General features: G+C 39.0%; 1 long non-coding RNA gene across 4 annotated transcripts in view; it reads right to left on the bottom strand.

Moving 5' to 3' along the window:
- Positions 1-8,315: 8,315 nt before the first annotated feature.
- Positions 8,316-19,095, bottom strand: part of LOC140551375 (uncharacterized) — a 66,591-nt gene continuing 55,811 nt past the window's right edge. For all 4 annotated transcript variants that reach the window (XR_011979252.1, XR_011979253.1, XR_011979251.1 and 1 more), the window contains exons 2-3: positions 9,309-9,428; positions 8,316-9,091 (exon numbers count right to left, since the gene is read on the bottom strand). This is a non-coding gene — a long non-coding RNA (uncharacterized lncRNA). The remainder of the gene's footprint in view (positions 9,092-9,308; positions 9,429-19,095) is intronic.

Here is a 19,095-nt window from a genome sequence, read left to right as displayed (position 1 = left end):
AGAAGCATGGAAGATGATGAAGGAAGATAAATGAGGGGGTGACGAAAGGCAGAGAGGCAGGAGGAGAAGGAAATGGAAGAGAAGAAACGATAGCACTTCATCTTTTTTTTTTCTCTTCCTTTGGCTTTGAGAGATCTGTCCTCTTTATTTGTAGCATCTGAGCGTTCCACACCAGCTGTCACCTACTCTGTTTAAATTCATGAATTCCTTCTTAATATTTCAGGCATTTGTATCAACACACGGCAAAGCCCAACAACATTCTCATGATCACACTCACTCTCGCTTTATTATTTTTACCTTTCAGTTCTGTTTGGTTTAATGCAGGCTACCAGCAAAACATGTTGATTTTCAACCTGGTGCAGGTCAGCATTAAAGCCTGCAGAAAATAACCTGCATACTGTATTGCAACAGAACCATCTCTATTTTTCCATTTTTTCTTTCAGAATGTGTTCTTTGCATTGTATCTATATTTCCATGATGATTGCACCAATAGAAAATGCTCCAAAATGACTTGGAATCAAATCTGTTTATATTGACTTCCTTGGGAAGGTGAAAGGTATTTTTCCTTCTCTTGCAAAGTTACCAGTTTGGAAATAGAAGGTTGTGTTCTGAGAGTGATGGTACATGCCTTTTGATGAAAAAATCTTTTCATGCGAATAGCTAGATTTTAATAAAACCATACACTCTTGAATGTAGGAAAGACAAAAATGTTAATTGAAACTGCAACAAAAGAACTAGTTCTAGTGGCCCAAAGAACCTTGACTTTTAGCAATTAAACTGTTTGATGTAGCATGGAATAAATTAATTCGTTGTAATTACTTTTATTACATTTTAATAAAACTTTTATTACATTTTAATAACTTATTTTCATAGTTACACTATATGTCCAAATGCTTGTGGACACCCCTTCTAATGAATGCATTTAGCTACTTTAAGTTGCACCTTTTGTCCCTGTAGAGAAGAATTGCAAATAGAATAGAACCCCTTGGAGCAGATAAACATAAACCTATTGGCACCATACCTAATGGAAGATGTGGGCTAGATGGGTATAAAGCCTCCTAGCATTGAGCTATGGAGCAGTGGAACTGATGGTTCTCCATCAAATACTTTCGGGGTGAGTTGGGGATGAGGTGGGGTGGTAATCATCCAACATCCTGACCTCACTAGTGCTTTCGTTGATCCTTACAGCGATGCTCCAAACTCTAGTAGAAAGCCTTTCCTGACAAGTAGGGACAGTTATACATTTTGGAAGAAACAATAAATGAGCAGATGTCCTGATACTTTTGTTTCAACCTAAACTTATTTTTGAATAATGTACAAAACAGGGCGGCCAATCAGAACAGTGTGCATTTACATATATCAGTCTTTAAGACACAATAACAAAATCTGCCTATGTTAGTCTATAAACAAAAATAGAGACTAGAAAAAAAGAAAACCGTCATGTGAAAATAAATATTGACGTGTAAATGATTTGCATTTTTTTTTGTAAATGAGATGTGTGTGAACAACCTTGTTTTGTTTTCACAAACTTTTTTATTCCAATTAAAGTCTGTTTTTCCTGTAAAAAGACATCCCTGGCTTTGTACTCGGGCACTTTCACCTATCTTGTTCCACTCTAGATGTCCACTGTGCACTTGAAAGCTGTATCGTGCACCTCTTTTCTTTAAGGGCGACTCAGTCCCTGTTGGCTTTTATCGTGGGTGGAGAACAGAGTAACCCGCCGCTTTTCTCTCTAAAAGGGCCTGCACTCATAGCAATGTTATCTCTCTCTGACACTCGCAATTTGGCCAGCAGTCACCTCCGAACCCCGACAGAAGGCATACTGATTTAATCAAAACGTGGCAAGCCTGCACCCTGCTATCCCCTGAGCTCTCTCGCTTGCTCGCCCACTCTCTTGCTTGCTCGCTCACTCACTCACTTGCGGAACACTTTGGACGTGTGAGATGGAGCATAGCATCTTGCCCTGCCCTTATTGATTTACACTTTTTCAGACATGTATGGGCCAGGCGTATCACGGTATCAAGATGCTATCTACAGATTGGATGTTATAGGAATTTTGGACATCATGTAGACATTTCTGCTTCTATATTAAAGCTGCTCTTTATGGTAGGATTTTTTTTTTCCTGAGAGCTGCTGCTGAGCCTACAGAGCTCAACCCCCTGCTGAATGATTATCGACCTAAGTGGTTAGTTCATGTTTGTGGATTGCTAACCTAAAACCTCAGGGTTGAGGCTAAGCATAGAGGTCAGAACTGTACATGGCTCATTAGATCTTATTACACACACAAACACAAACGCACACACACATACACAAACACGCGCGCACACATACACCTGTCTCTATCTCCTTGGCATGAGTCAGAGGCTATGAGGAGCTCCATTCTGTCACCTGTCCACTTCAATTACCCAAAACAAATTAGCAGTGTCAGCAGCTTTTCTACTGCCGCACTCAATGACACAGCCTTTCTTTTGTATTGTGGCCATCCTCTGAGGACGGACCACTCTTCTAAAATGGTTTGTTTCTCAAAGGAAGAAGAATTGGACAGCCTAGTTTATATTCCACTCATCATTGCACATTAGTATTGGCCACAATAAGGTTTCAAATTGAAACACATTAGCCTACAGTAGAGTGTCTCTACTGTTCAGATAAGGTTTTCTACTAGATCTTGAAGCATTGCTGCATTGGAGTATTTGATTGCATTCAGCGACAAGAACATTAGTGGGGTCAGAATGTTGGATGATTACCACACAACCTCATCTCCAACTCTCCAACTCACCTCAACTCATCAAGTATCATCCATCATTTCAGAGAACACAGCTCCACTGCTCCACAGCTTAATGCTGGGGGTTATATGCCCCTCTAGCCCACGCCTAACATTAGACATGACATTAGTCAATAGGCTCATGTATCCTATTGGCAGTACTTTCCTACATGGACTAGACAAGCTGTATGTGTATATGCACTTGCACAGCTGTGTCAGCAATGGGTGCAACTTAAAGTAGCTAAAGTGCATTCATGCATTCATTGGAATGGGTGTCCACAAACATTTGGACATATGTGTAACTCACTGTGAGGAGGTGGCTATAAGTTTATCAGCAAACACAGTAAAACAAGGCTGTTCCGTAGTTATTTCAGCTGCGGTAGAACTACTGCTTATCTGTCGTGGTAGGTTTTGATTGCAGTCATGTCTGGCTGATCACGGGAAGCTGGTATGTTATTTTGTGTTCCTGCAAATCAAACTCTGCTGGAGAGGAAATGAATTTGGGAAATTGTTCATTATTATGAATTACTATTAATTACCATTATTTCTTTTTTTTCATTGCAGCAGAAAACTCTGCTGACGTGTTTTTCTGTAATCACATGAGCTTTTTAAGCACGTATTGTTCCTGCCCCCCCTTATCAGGTATTGGCATGATTTCCATGTTTTTACCTTTTGTTTTTTGATTTTTTATTTCCTTTATCACATTGTTTTTTGCCCTTGAATTGTTCATGTATTTTGCCCTCATCTGATTTTGATTTGATTGGACTTTGTTTGTCTGTCAGTTTGGCCAGTTCCACCTTAGTTGACTCCCCCTACCATACACAATGCTACCACACTTAATGGGTGAAGGTCAGCATGTGCTTCCTCCTCCGAGTCACGTGAAGCAGTACTGTATCTTGCCGACTTGCTGAACACAAACAAAGGTGAACACTAACTGTCCAAATCAGTTGCATCAGGTAACAGATTCCCTTGTTGGCTCGCATTGCACTGAGTGATCGGAGCAGACCCACCCAGTGAGAGCAAAGTCAACTAGGCTCTTTCGGACTGCCCGCAATAGATGCCATATAGAATGTATTCAAATGAGAGTTTCATGTTTTAAGTTAACACAGTTTCATAATAACGTGTATTCAACATTATTAAGAATCTAATAATAATTAACCTTCTCTTGCCTATGTTTTAGTGACTTGCCGCCAATGTGACCAGCAGGCGAATCAGCTCCCTTTGAAGAAAATGCAGTGCAGGCTGGGTATTGAAAATAATTATAATTCGATCAACCATGATATTAGTATCTTCATCTACTGTGGCTTCTGTCAAAGAGTGGGATATATTAGGTAGCAAGTGAAGAATCAGTTCTTGAAGGTGATGTGTTCAAAACAGGGAAAGTGGTCAAGCCTAAAGATCAAGGGCCAAACTGTGATGGCAAGATGACTGGGTCAGAACATCTCCAAAACATCAGGCAGGCCTTGCTAAGCAGTGTTAGTACCTACCAAACGTGCTTCAAGAAAACAGTAAACAGATTCTAGGACAGATTCTTGGACAGCTCAGGCTCATTGATGCCATCCATGGAAGCCCCACCTTAGAACTTACATAACTCAAAGGATCTGCTTGGTGTCAGATACCACCATTCGAGACCTTGTGGAGCCCATGCCTCGAATGGTCAGATCTTTTGTTGTGGCACAAGGGGAACCTACTCAGTATTAGGCAGGTGGTACTGTTATGTTATGTTTGTACATAAAACATAAAATTCTAACTCCAAGCTAAACAAGGACACACACGTCTTTCCAATTCTCCAATTATTTTTTTTCATTATTTCCATCTGATGTAGTTAAATCACCTTGAAATCTTAACACCCTCACTTCTGCGTCCAGTGTTTTGAGCTTTGATATACATTTATTCATTCCCTTGGGATATGAATGATGTGTGATAATGGGAGACCCCATGGACATGCACTCACACTAGTAGCAAGAGAAAGTGCACAGAAGACCCTTTCAAGGTGCTTCAAAAGGTCACCCTCCACATTGTAGCAGCTGCAGAAATCCTTGTGCCGCCCAGCGACACAAAACCCCCCACAGTTCTGATTGTTCAAATGAATATTTAATTACCAGTGGCGTAATTACCCTGCCCAGCTGTGGGCGGTGGACTCACCAAGGAATTGTGCTCTTTAATTGGAACATTCTAGAAGAGTAAAAATAACTCTTGTGTTTTGAAGCCGGAAACAAGGGAGAAGTTAAGAAGTTCAAATGACTTGCAAAGGGCGAAAGCTGCTTTGTGTTGATTTAATTACTTATTTGTCTCATGTATTTATCACAGGTTTCATTATTTCATGGGTTTCATTTACACTTATCTAAGGGAAAGAATTCGTTTTAAATACATTTTTACATCAGATGATGAATAATAGAAGACATTTTCAGGTGGATTTACACAGGACTATAAAATTATCTTTGGTATCTTTCGTAAATGTCTATCATGTATCAACAGCTGCCATGATTTTGCTCTTCTAGTTTAGTTTAGAATTGGACAGAAAAGCTTTCTCCTGTTTTACACCATGGTCATGGATCAACCATCAGAACATATTATAGCTTAACAAATTTGTCTTTCTGAGTTGGTTTAAAGCTTTGTTAAAAAAAAACATTTAACTGTAATGTGTGACTGTTTAGTGTCCTAATCTGGAGTTTGTGTTCGCATTATGTGTTTTGTTCTGTTTATTTGTTACATGTTATGTCTGTTCATTTTGCCTGTTTTTATAATTTCTGAGGTCACCCTCCCAAACAAAATCATACATTTTAATTAAGGGACCTTCTATAAATAAATGAAAGCAAAATAAATGAATACATGCACACACATACATACATACATACATACATAAATAAATATATAAATAGAGGCCCTATCAGTGGTGGCACAGGTGGCTTAGCGGTTAGAGCTCCGAGCTATTGATGACAGGGTTCGATGCCCGGGCTCGGCAAACTGCCACTGTTGAGCAAGGCTCTTCACCCTCTCTGCTCCCCGGGCACTGCAGCAATGGCTGCCCACTACTCCGGGCATGTATGTTCACTGTTCACTGTGTGTTGTGTGTATGTGTGTTTACTGCATGGATGGGTTGCAGGTGGAAGCCGACTTCCATCCGTGTCTGACACAAATGATGAATATGGTTGTCTTGTCTTGTCTTCCTGCTTCCTGCACATCAGTTGCATTTAATAGTACACATTTGTCAACACATCCAATTTGCACTGTACAGGTCAACTATAAAATCAAGCAAAGAGCATTTTTGAAGAAAAATAAAATACACAATTTTCCATAAACTCTAAGGCTTGTTTGGTTTGCTACTTTAGTTTTGCACTGGAGCTCTGAGCCTAATGTTGCTAACAAGTAATGGAAACCAACGAGAATGAACTGCATGCATAATCATCACACACTTGCCTTTAACTGTTATGAGCTATATTCTCTCAAATAGACTTGCTTATGTGGTTTCTGACCCTCTGTGACACACTGTAATCTATAAAAATGGACATATCTTGGCCAATTGACCACTTTAGGAGCATTGGGGGAAGTATTAGTTTTATATATGTATTTTATTATTATTTATTTTATTTGTATCTTAAATGTCAGTGATTTATGAACTGTATAAAAATAAAACTAAGTGTCAACTAGTCCCTTTAGAGAGGTATTGCCAATGACTCTTTAGAGCAGATAAACATAATTCTTTTGGCACCATGCCTAATGCCAGCAATGGGTTTAAGGGGTAAAAAGCACCCCCAGCATTGAGCTGTAGACCAGTGGAACTGTGTTCTCAGGAATGATGGTTGGTGCTCCATCCAGTACTTTCGGGATAGGCTGGGCCGTTGAGGTGGGGTGGTGGTCATCCAACATCCTGACCTCACTGACACTAGATATAATATAATATAATTATATTATATTATTAATGTTATAATATGTATTACACCAAAGATGTCACCACAGTGGTGTAGAAACCCCATCAGCAAACTAGTATTTTGGTGGTGTAATTACAGAGAAACACAGACACACCAATGCACACTTGCACAGGCTACGACGAGGCTCTGCGTTGATGCGATGCAAAAGCATAAACTGGCTCTGTAACATAATTTCAATTGTATGAGATGTTCTGGATAAGAGCATCTGCCAAACAACATAAATATAAAACCTGTACCTTTTTAGTACAAAAAAAAAAAAAAATCCATCTCCACTAAATATGTCACTTAGTGCTGACAACGGAATGTCAGTCAGTAGAACTAATTATTTACAAAATATGTGTGAACAAGAAAGTAGATTTTCTCCTGTGTACAGGTTTATCCAAATCTTTACATGCTCTATAATTCAAACCACATAAATCCTTCAGCAGTCCCATATAGATAATCCATTATGCTGCAGCAGCTGCCAGGAGTGAACGAAGCCAAGCACGGCTGTGAAATCCCATCATATGTGTAAAGGGCACATGTGAGAGGAAGCCCCGCTGAGGTGTGTGTTTCAGGCAGGTTGAAGAGTGTGGGTTACGCAAGGCTGAGCGGACTTCACCTTTACGTCTCCATGCGGTGTGTGTGGCTGAAGCCAGGCCTGCCGCGCTGCAGCCTTTTCCCAGCAGTGTCTCTTTTAATTAGGCCAGTATTCACACAGAGAACCAATAATATGTCATCTTTTCTAAACATATTCAAGAGAGTTTAATTATTTTAACCAGGCTGTCAAACTCGCCTGAATGCTGACAGGTGTGTTACTTTGTGCCCACCTGTGTGTGCGCTCACATGTGTTTCTGTTTGTACAAATATAGTGAATCTCATTTATAAAAACTTGAGCAGAATAAAACTGTACATTGTTCATTTAGACATTTTACACATTTTAGAATTGATTAGCTTTTGCCTTTTATTATTTGTTCTTTAACAATATAAATAATGCTATAAATATTTCCTTTCAAAGCAACATAAAGTAGTAATTTTACCTCATCTCAGCAAGAACAGCGTTTGTGTAAAATCCTGTTTTTAATATATGTGAATAATTTATGACATGCTTATGTCACTGTACTGCTGGTTCTGTATCTCTTACCTTGTCAACAAATGCACAAGTACAGCTGTTCATAAGGGGGAGATCACAGCATGATTTGTATTTACAGCAGTGGTGTAAAAGTGAACACTCTGCAATGGTAGGGGGAACCAAGTAGCAATTTATTTTTTTTTTGCGGAATGCTGCTCTAAATACTGCTGATATTCACTCATATCACATGTAAATTAAGTTTGTTTTCCTGAATACAAAGAAAAAATTACAATTTACAAGTTCCAAATTATTAGATGTATTTAATATAAAACCTTCCACAGCGTGCATTTCTTTGTATGTTGTTATACGTTGATGTGAATATAATTGAGGTGTTCAAAGCTTTGACGCATCAGAGCAAGCATGTGAAGACTCTTATGGTGAATGCAAAGCATGCATGAACCTGACACATTTAATTAAAGTTTTTCCTGCCGTTAGGAATCATTCATGACCAAAGGTGAGTGTAGACCACCTTTCTTAGACCAGTGTTACCATGTGACTGCATGTAGTTGTTATTCTCATTTATTTTATGCTTAGCTTGAAGCAAATGTAAACTGTGTGTAGGTGTAAATGACCATAGCTCATTTAAAATTGCATCTTGCTATGCACCATGTTATTGTAGAGCTGTGAACTGTATGCTAATCATAAGCAGTTAGTGAAGCCACAAATGTGTGAGGTTGTTTAGAAAGGTCATTTTTTTTTGTCTCAGTCCATTTCTATGTATCTGTATCTCACTGCATTACAGTGTCTAGCTTCAAGTGCTGGTCCAGCATAACAATTAGGATCTTGTTGGTCACTGAACCCCAAAATAATAGACTAATGAACATGTAAATGCCAATGTTTGTTTTATTGATATTAGTATGTCTCAACCAAGCTAGTGCCCAAATGTAGGTTATTTATTAAGTATTTATTAAGTTTTATATAGTATAAACAGGCTAGTAATGGTTTCAATACTGAAGTCTTGAAACTGTAGCAACAATATGCCACTTGGTCTTTCATGAGGGCCGGTGAAACATAACAAAACTCATAACAAAAGTCAATACTACTAGGTATTTAATTTATGTTTTTGTCACATGTTGAGAGGGTAGTCTTTCTATTGTTTTGAATTGTTTGATATATATGGTGCATCTGTCTAAGCATTGACCCCAAGCATCAGGTCCCTTGTAATGCTGCAGCCATCCCTGACTGAGATTCCAAGAGATATTAACTGGCCTCACTCACTTTGCCAGAATTGGCAGTTTTCGTTCTCTGTCAAGCGTTTTCTGTGGTCCAATGAAGTTGCATTACCAGCTATTTGAAAAAAAAAACAAAGGTGGTAGTTAAATGGCATTGCTCAAGTGCTCAACACATTGTAGGACTTTTATGTTTACAAGGATACCATAGTAGGGTTTAAAGGGCACAGTCTGAATGCTTAGCCTCTCCCTCACCCAAAGGGCAGGGCTCCTTCTCTGACTGTAAAACCCCCCTCTCACCCAACTGGTAAAGCCACTCTTAGTGGCCCACTCACCTGCTACTATGGTGGAGCTGCAGCTGTGTGTGGTAACATGGTGGATCCTCCGCTGATTGATGACTTTCATTTGCACTGGTTCACATGCTCTGTGCCGCTCCCTCTGGGCTCCAGCAGATTCTGCAGGGATTTGAAGCGTTGCACTGTAATTAAAGCTGATCTGCAGCCAGAGCAAAGGCCAGAGCTACACACACTGCACCTACAGCAACAGCACCAGCATTGTCTCTCACTCTCTCTCTCTCTCACACAAACACACACATACACACACTCGAGACAGTGTGTCCGCAGAGGACACCTGCTCTTGCACATATATTATTCAGGTAATCTTGCATTGATTAATGACTATTTGCAATAACTAGGTCTTCAGAAACAGGGGCAGATGTAGCACTAGGCAAAGTAGGCAGCTGCCTAGAGGCCAGAGGCCTCTTAAAAATGTAACACAATGGCCAACCTCACATCATGGCTAAATACTATTCCATGCTGGTATGTGATGACCACTCCTGTAGATTTTCTGACCATTAACATTAGTGGATACAGCTCTGAATGTCAGTCACCTATTGTTGGTAAAAATGGCAGCATTTGTTGCTGTTTTCACTTTTTGACATAGTTTGAATTTGTTATTCTAAATATTGTGCCTGAATTCCATGATAAATGGCCCGATTTCTTATGATGCCACCACTTAATAATAGTGACTGTGACACTGATGAAGATGAAGACAAAAATGACTACCAAAATGCAAGTGATCTCCAAAACCAACACAACTCACTGTTGGTTCAGGCCAAAGGCATTATCCTGACAAAAGAATTTATGAAGTACCTGAGATCACAGGATAGGGTCATTTCCCTTAATTGTGCATGAAATCAGTAAGTTACTGGATGTAGAGTATCCGTTCAAAGTCAAAAAGGCTGACAGGGTCACCATCTATGCAAGGCCTGACATTCCATGAATGTAATAAAGTAATAAACTTGAAGGAGAACTGCCTGGCCAGCTTGAGCTGTTTTTTCAGGAGAAGAGTTTGGGAGTGGTTAATTAAACTTTAAAAATGGCTTGAGGCCTGGATTTAGAGAAGTCTGTTTTAGAGAAAATCTCAGATCCATTTATTTATTTACAGTTAGCCTAAACAGATTAACTCTCTATCATACTGATAACTAAATACCACAGAAATGAATTCTGGTTGACATGTTGTAGTTTGAACTTTAATGGAATTTGGGAGATAAACTGCGGAAGTGGAGTTTTGTTTTAATCCTGAAAAACTCAAAGCTCTTACTATTCCACACATGAAGGTGCTACCATCTGCTCATCAACATTTAAACTACTTTTTGTGCCAATTACACTCATGGAGGTGGCAAAACAGATTTGGAGCTTTTATTATTCTGTACAATCTTAGCCAAGTCTGCAGGTGACCTTCTGAGGAGAACTTACCAAACTCTGACTCTCTCACGCTCTCACTATCTCATGCAGAAACGGGAAAGCATCTCACCTCATTTCTCATAACATACAGTTGATACTGTTGTACTTGTTCTTAAACATATGCATTCTCAACACATTCACCCACCGCCCTCGTACTTTTATATGTGTGTGTATATGTGTGCATAAGCCAGAGAGAGAAAGAGAGAGAGATTGCTGTTTAGGTCAGTGGTGAGAATAGATGTAATTACGATAAAGCAGATCTTCTCATAGTGGAGGTAAACGTATTTCAGGTCATAAAAAAGACCCAATCTTGTTCCCTAAGCCGCTGTTTTTTCTCTAGTGTATTTGAATTCAAATGGATCACAGGCTTCATCCAGCCACAGCTTTGCCCACCATGAACCTTTCGAATGGGAGGGGAACTATTGAGGGAAAATGACATCCCCCACCTCATTCTTATCTGAGGTTGAGCTGCTGACGCTGGAGATAGAGCACTAGATTTGTCCTGTTCTCCCATGCTTGTAAGGAGTATATTCTGTTCAAATGTGGGACAGAACTAGTCGGCAGCATCTAATATATGGTTCTAATCTCCATCTACTAATTTTTTCAGCCTGATCAATGTTAAAAATAAAACTTAACCTTAACCTACTTTGGAGCATTTCTATAGGTCCATATTCATGACATTTAAAGGACAATTGCTGGATTGACAGCAAAAAATATATGATTGGACAGTGCCATTACCTATTATATGCATATTACATATATTTCTCAAATGTTTTCTACATATATGTACATTTTCTAATGTTTACAATTTGACTACTGACTCTCTCAAATCCGGTTACATTAATATTACATTAATATTCATTTTCAACAGCAGCAGTGGCTGCCTCTGAAAGCCATCTTCCAATAAACTCTATAATGCATTCAGGGATATTTCACATGCTTTCAGCAATCTGCCTTTTTGCCAACATATTAACTACACATCTCTGTTGCATCATGTTTGAGGCAAATATCAGGCTTTACCACGTCCAGCTTTTTGGTGTCGTGTTCTATTAATCGGAGAGTTGAGAAGGTGATTGGTGATGTAATGGCGAATAAGTAATGTGTTAAATTTTTACAATGCACTAAGTATTTTATGAGATTTTGCCAATGGGCTTTTTACCTTTACTGCCCCGAATGAAGCCAGCTCACTGCAGGTCTAAATGCCTCTCAGCCTTAATCAAAGCAGCCCACATTAATGGCCATAATTCGAGTGACAGGAGGCATCACATTATGGGTGTTAATGGGGTAGAGAGTGAGGGAGACTTGCACACACGCAGGGTTTGATAAGAGACACTGGCACATAAACTTGCACATAAACATGCTTGCCGTCATGAATGCCAACACATCATTGGCGATGGGGTCGCTGGCAGCTCATTATCTACTAAATGATGCCCTGCATCATGCTGCATCATGCCAAAGTCTTTAGAGAGGTCACATCCGGTCAAGCAGAAACATCCACATATTCACTGAGAAATGCACATTTTTTAGTTTGCACAATACTCTAGAATTGAGCATACATTAGTGGCCATTTACAAAAGGAGAAACAGGTAGATCTATAAGTAATATTTTATTTGGTGTGTGGATATTATATGTGAGTCCTCAGTCTCTAAGATGTGAGTTTAAGCCGAGTCGCAAGCATTTGATATGTCCGGGCAGAGTCCTCAGTCACTGGAATGCAAGTCTGAGCTGAGTTTTCAGGCTCTAGTATGTGAATCTGAGCTGGGTCTTTAGTCTCTGAGTCTGAGCTAAGTCTTGAGTCTCTAAGATGTGAGTCTTCAGTTTCTGGCATCTGAGTCTGATCTGAGTCTTCAGTCTCTGGCATGTGAGTTTGATCTGATCCTTCAGTCTCTAGGATGTGAGTCTTAGTTGGATCTTCAGTCTCTGGGATGTGAGTCTGATCCGAGTCTTCGTTCTCTGGTATTTGGGTCTGATCTGAGTCTTCAGTTTCTGGGGTCACATTCAAACCTGGCATTAACATACATGTGGTCCTGTGACCACTTGTGATCAATTTTCTCACATCGTTTTCACTGTAGGAGGGGCCTGGCGCACATTAATACCATCACATTTCCACCAATTTGGTTTTGACACCTCGAAATAGTGAGCAAGTCCTTGCTCATGTTCCAATATCGCCTTTGTCCATGAGATATTTTGCATAGTCAGCTAACTTGTCGGATAGTGAATGGTCGTGATTATTATTTATTTTCCATCTGGAGAAGGGACGCGATGGATGCAGGGGTGTGCTTTGCTGTTTCGGACGCATCAAGGCGCTAATAGTTCACACTAGAAGAATAATGTTGTCATTATTATATGCATCTCTGACCAACTCCAACTGTAGTTTGAGTGATCAGATTACAATGGGTTCTCAAGACTCTTTTACTTTGTGCTGGCCACTTATGATCGGATCACCTGAGATGCATGTCTGCAATATCCAGTGTAAATGGGGCCTTATATGCTACTCTTCAGTGTCTAGGATGCTACACCCATGTCTGGTGTGGGTGAATAAAAATCCATTATATGTCAGATCTTTCTTTCTTTTTTTTTTTTTTTTTTTTTTTTTTTACCATTCTTCACTTTTTAGAAATTATATTTAATCAATTTTATAAAGACTTACACTGACACATAACAAGTAAGCAATATTTACCCACTTAATTAACCTAAAACGTGCTTAGTAAAAAAAGTGCAAAATAATTCTCTCTCACAATCCAAAATTCATGTATTGGTCAAAGCAGTCTCTCTAAGAGCAACCAACCACATAAGCCAAATGTCACTGAGACCAATGCCAAAAGTCAGCTAGATGGCATAAAGTCACCCAGCTTTAGAGCAGTAGATTTGCATCGTCCAGTACTTTTGGGATTAGCTGGAGTGGCATTTGTGATCCACAAACTAATTATCTAACATCAGTACCTGACCTCACTAATGCTGTTGTGATAAACGCAGTTAAACCCTCATAACAATGTTCCAACAGCTGGTGTAAAGCTATACATTCCCTTTTAGTACATATTAACAAAATATTAAAACTTAAAAGAAAAGACTATGTAAAACAGTAAATGAAGAATTGAATTAAAAACCCAATACAGACTTTTGCATCAGTTTTGATTGGGAGCATCAAATAGAGATGTATGTGTATGAGTGTGAGTGTTTGTGGGTGAGTGTGAGATATGTGGGTGTGTGTGTGTTGGCCAGGCATAAGGATCTGAGTCACTTTAACAAGGGCCAAATATGTAATAGCTAGATAACATGATCAGAGTATCTCAGAAACAGCTGGTATTGTGGTGTGTTCCCAAAATGCAGTAGTTAGGACCTATCAAAAGGGGTCCAGGGAAAGAAAAAAACAGTTAACCAGACCCTGGATCATGGGGATGAAAGTTCATGTCTTGATAGGTCAGAGCTGTTTTGGGGGCACAAGAAGGGGCTTACACAATATTGTTCAGGTGATTTTAATGTTTTGGCTGACCTGTGTGCTTCCAGTATGTGTGGGATTTTTGGCTGATTGACAATCTTCTTGTAATTTCTTCTTTTCACATGATATTTCTGTAACCAACAAAAAATCAAGAGGGAAAACGTCCCTGGTAAAGGACTGCTCCAACAATTAACACAAACTGATTCCTTTCCAAATCAGTTTAAGGTCCCAAATAGTCTTCGGCAACCCAGAACATGTGTTGATAGACTGGTATATTGCCAGTTTGGAAGCAAACATATTTGGAAGTCCTAAACCTTGATGTGCTCATTTACTGAAACTCTCTGTTGAAAATGTCTTGGGGGAGACTTTCTGTTGTAGAAAATTACTGAGTGAAGCCTTGATTACTGAAGCAAATGTCTGGCCATTTTTATAAATACATATCACACTCAATTCACAAGTACTGAATCTCACATGGGTACTGCTATAATTAAGCCTAGTACAGCAACACTTTATTTTATGGTCAACTGTAGACATGTTTTGTAAATGTTTTGTTGTTTTTACTTGACTGATGAAATATTAAATAAAGTTAATCCCTTCAACTCCTGCCCTAATTTAACCCAAAACCGAACCCTAACCGTTCTGCTAATCCTAACGGTTTTAGCAGATAATTTGTTGAAAATCGTTTGTAGATGGAGAAGCCATTAAAGAAGCCATCATAATCATAAGGGCCAAGTAATCAAGTAATATATGATTCTGAACACCGAACTTCAGAAGTAAACTGGACAAGATTATTGGCATATTTTCAAAAGTGTAAGAAATAATTAGATTTCAAATATGTGATGCATCTTTAATTTATAATATGGCAAGTATCAGGTGCTGGTAATGTATAAATCACAAAGCCAACCAGTTTAATTGGAGAAAGGTTGACTCAATATTTATGTCTGTGTGTTATCCTGGGCATGGGGAAAAAAGAACAAAGAATTGTCTGAGAAAGTAAGAACCAAAATCCCAACTTCCAAACACATTCAAGCTGGCCTGCAGACACATGCTACGACTGTGTCAGCTCACACTATTCAGTAACATCTGAATGAAATGGGATGCAATGGTACAAGATCCAAGAGGGCCACACTTTCAGCACAGAAACAGAAAGCCAGAACCTACCTCAAGAGACCACAACCCATCTGGGAGGACCTCCTGTGGACAGATCAGAGACCAAAACTTTTGGGTAAAGCAAAAAATTGTATGCTTTACAGAAAATAAAAATGTGGCCTTCAAAGAAAATAAAACATGACCCCTACAGCCAAACATTGTGGAGGTTTAATTATTTCTTTGGGTTGTTTTGCTGCTTCTGGCACTGAATGCCTTGACTGTTCGCATGCATCCTGCAAATCTGTGAGACCTGGAGAAGTTGGCAAAAGAAGAGTGGTCCAAAATTCTAGTAGAAAGGTGTAAGAAACTCATGGATGATTACAGGAAGCAATTGATTCAATTACTGTTTTAAAAGGGTGTGCTACCAAATATAAAGTTGAAGGTACCATTAATGTTGTCCAGAACATTTGTGGAGTTCTGTTTGGAATGACATCAGATGTGACATTTTCCCTCAGCTTTGTGTGTTGTATTAAAGCAAACAAAAGAAACAAACATGTAAATCCCAAAGCATTTGCTTTACTCAGAGAACTGGAACAATCTCTGCAGAGGTTGTTGTCTGTGACTGCATATTCAGTGGTCCACCTTCACATAATGGGCCAGGATGAAAGAATGACCATGTTGTTTCTACTAGCTCTGTCATTCCCTGAATGGCCATTAGCTATTCATTAGGAATACCATCCAGACATGCCACAACACATGTAAATAAATAAACAAATAATCAATGCTGGATTTATCACCTATTCAGCTAATTAAATGGTGAAAGACTTATTGTGGATGAAGGATTGGAGAGGGTTGGATGAAGGGAAGACTGACACAGCGTGAAGTGGAGGGACTTCTCTCCCTCTCTATTTCCACACTCACCAAAGTGACAAATGACTGAATGCTTGTGTTCTTGTGTGCGTTTGGGTGCACATTTTGCCCGCATGTGTGTGTCTGTGCATATATATATATATCTGCAAGACAGACAACAGAGACAGACAGTGAGTAATTGTCTAAATGCTCCATTACACATGATTTTTCTTACTTGTCAAAATGTAGTGTTCTCTTGTGCTCATTCTTTCCGTAAATCTCTATACACACACAGACACACAGAACTATTTCCCTCTCTATGAGAGAGGCTCCATATTTTGGCCCTATTAATCGGAAAATCATTAAATTGCAGTTTGAGTCAATGACACTAAGGCACACACCCTTCGATACTATTTGTAATTGTATTTAAAACAACACTGACTTACAAACATTAGTGTTGAGCCGTTTGATTATGTGCATGATATTACAGTACTATACTGATACTCATTTTCTATTCCCTTTTTGCAACTGAACTGATAGCATACAGCTTCTCTTATCCATTTGTGTTCCTTATGTGGCACTCAAGCATCAATGCAGCAGTACAACAGTCCCTAACAGTATCAACCAGTTCACCTTTGTTGTCACCATTGATTTTATATTATCCAGTAAGGTTTATCACAAACCACAAACAAATGCACCAATATGTCTGCATTATGAGGTACCAATAACCATCGTTTGTGGTTTATTTGCTAGGATTCTGTAGTAGGGCTGGGCAGTTCAATCAATACAAACAGACATGCAGAACCTGTATTTGATGTCATTTTACCCATGTCAATCACTTATTATTTAATCATTACAATTATTAAGTACCTTCCCCACTTTGTACTTTTCCCTTAAAACATACTACTGCGTGTGTATTGATGTGACTCTGCCCCACCCAGTATGCAACATAGAGTAGAACTCAAACAACTACCAAGTGAGCAACCCAAACAGCTTAAATAATCATTCATTATTCAAAGCGAAGGTAAAATTAATTAAACCTGGACAAGGATTTGGGGTCATGCTGCCCAGCACTATTTTGTAATGTAATGTTAATATCTGGATTAATGCTGCACAAAGTTAGAGGTGTGCAATTTGTCATATCCTCCCATTACCCCCTCCCTTGCGCATCCAGTGGGAAGACAAGATGTCAAACTACCCCCACCCTATCCTAGTCTCATACTTTACAGACCACAATTAGAACCAAGGTGGCCACTCTGACAAAATTAATAAACCCGATGGTGGCATGATATTGGGGCATAGATGTGTTTCCATGATGCTTTTGGTGCTTTTGGGACTTGTATTTAGGTATTGTAGTAGTAGTACTGTTTTATTAGTAGGTTTGTTTAGCATTATTATTTTGTGTTCTAAGCTGAGATATAGCATCAGGACTATTTTAAGAGGTATGAACTATCTCATCGTTTGGGCCTACAGTTGTGTTTATAGTTGAGCCTTTGCTTCTGTAATCATTTGTGGTTCAGTAAAAAGCTCATTAACATGGGAAAGCTTTGGATGATTTCTTTCTTCTGTTGAATGCTACAGTGTTATTTACGTGAAAAGGGAATTTCACCATTATGTTTCTTTGGGGGGGGTTTGTGCAGGCACCCATGCCGGCCCTGGCAAGGTGCCACCAGTGGCGACTGCCTATGTCACCCATACTTAAATCCATCACTGGATTTTGTATTTCCACTAAATTATATGCTGACCAGAAGGTCATTGGTTTGATCCCTTGGACTGGCAGGAAGTAGGGGCAGGGGGTGTAAAGGAAATGTTCATGGATGAGGGTGCCCTTGAGTAAGGCCCCTAAACCCCAATTGCTTCCTGGACACTGAGGTAACTGCCCACCGCTCTGTGTGGGCCTGTGCTCACTGCCATGGATGAGTTAAATGCAGAGGTTAAATTCTGTTGTACTGCTGTAAGAATTTAATAAAAATACTTATCTAATTATAATTATCATGATTATTATTGTTATAGGGAAATGGGCAGGTTTCCAGACAACTGGTGAACAGTCAATGCCATTCAATCAGATTTGGAAACAGCTTAAAACAAAAACAGTGACAGTTCAAGACTCAGAGGAGTAGTGGTTATCAGGTTTAAAAAGAGAACAGCGACATCAAGGCATTATTACAACCGAAGGGAACATGTTAATTTGCTCCCAGAGGCCATGACACCTGTGTAGAAATCATTTCATTCATTCTTTCATTTTTTCATTTATGTTAATCAGTTGAAAAATCAAAAGCTGTCTGGTGATTTTGGAGTGGTATTTTATTTTTTGCTATATTTTTTCTTCATCAAGAAAACTGTTTTATCTGATTCTCTTATAAATCTGTCAAAAGCAATTTTGGACTCTTTGGACAGAGTTTTTAAGATCTAACCCAAACATTTAAAACCTTTGCAATAGAATGCCTCTGCTTCTGATTTAACAAGATATGTACTGATTGAACTACATAAAAAATGCATTTGTCTTGTTTGGTAAAACTTAGATACACTATACAGACAAAAGTATTAGTACACACCTCTTACACCTTTCATTCCAGAGGCATAAAATCAAATTCCTAGTCATGCAGTCTATCTAGGATGACATTGTTGCAACAAGTTTTGCAAGATTACTCCACAAACAACTGAAAAGTGAACATGTTTAGCAACTATATAAACTTATATGAAATGTAAGACCATGTTAAGTTACAAAGTGCTGAGCACAGCAGATAGAGTAATGCATAAAACGCTCTGCTGACTCAATAACTGCAAAGTACCAAACCTGCTGTTCAAGCTGCAAAAAGGGGGCCACCGTCATCGTAATGCCTATAGATTAAGAATGGGATGTCATGTACGGTCCTGTAGACATAATATGTAGGTGTCACAATAAATTTGTCCGTATAGTGTATGCATAGTTAAATGGTTTTCACAAAGATCATATCAGAAACAATTTACATTTTCCTAAAATTACAGTATCAAAGCTCG

The sequence above is a fragment of the Salminus brasiliensis genome, chromosome 3, assembly GCF_030463535.1.
Source record: "Salminus brasiliensis chromosome 3, fSalBra1.hap2, whole genome shotgun sequence".
NCBI lineage: Eukaryota > Metazoa > Chordata > Actinopteri > Characiformes > Bryconidae > Salminus > Salminus brasiliensis.
Note: the sequence above shows the minus strand (reverse complement) of the source record. Positions and strands in the feature narration are given on the sequence as shown.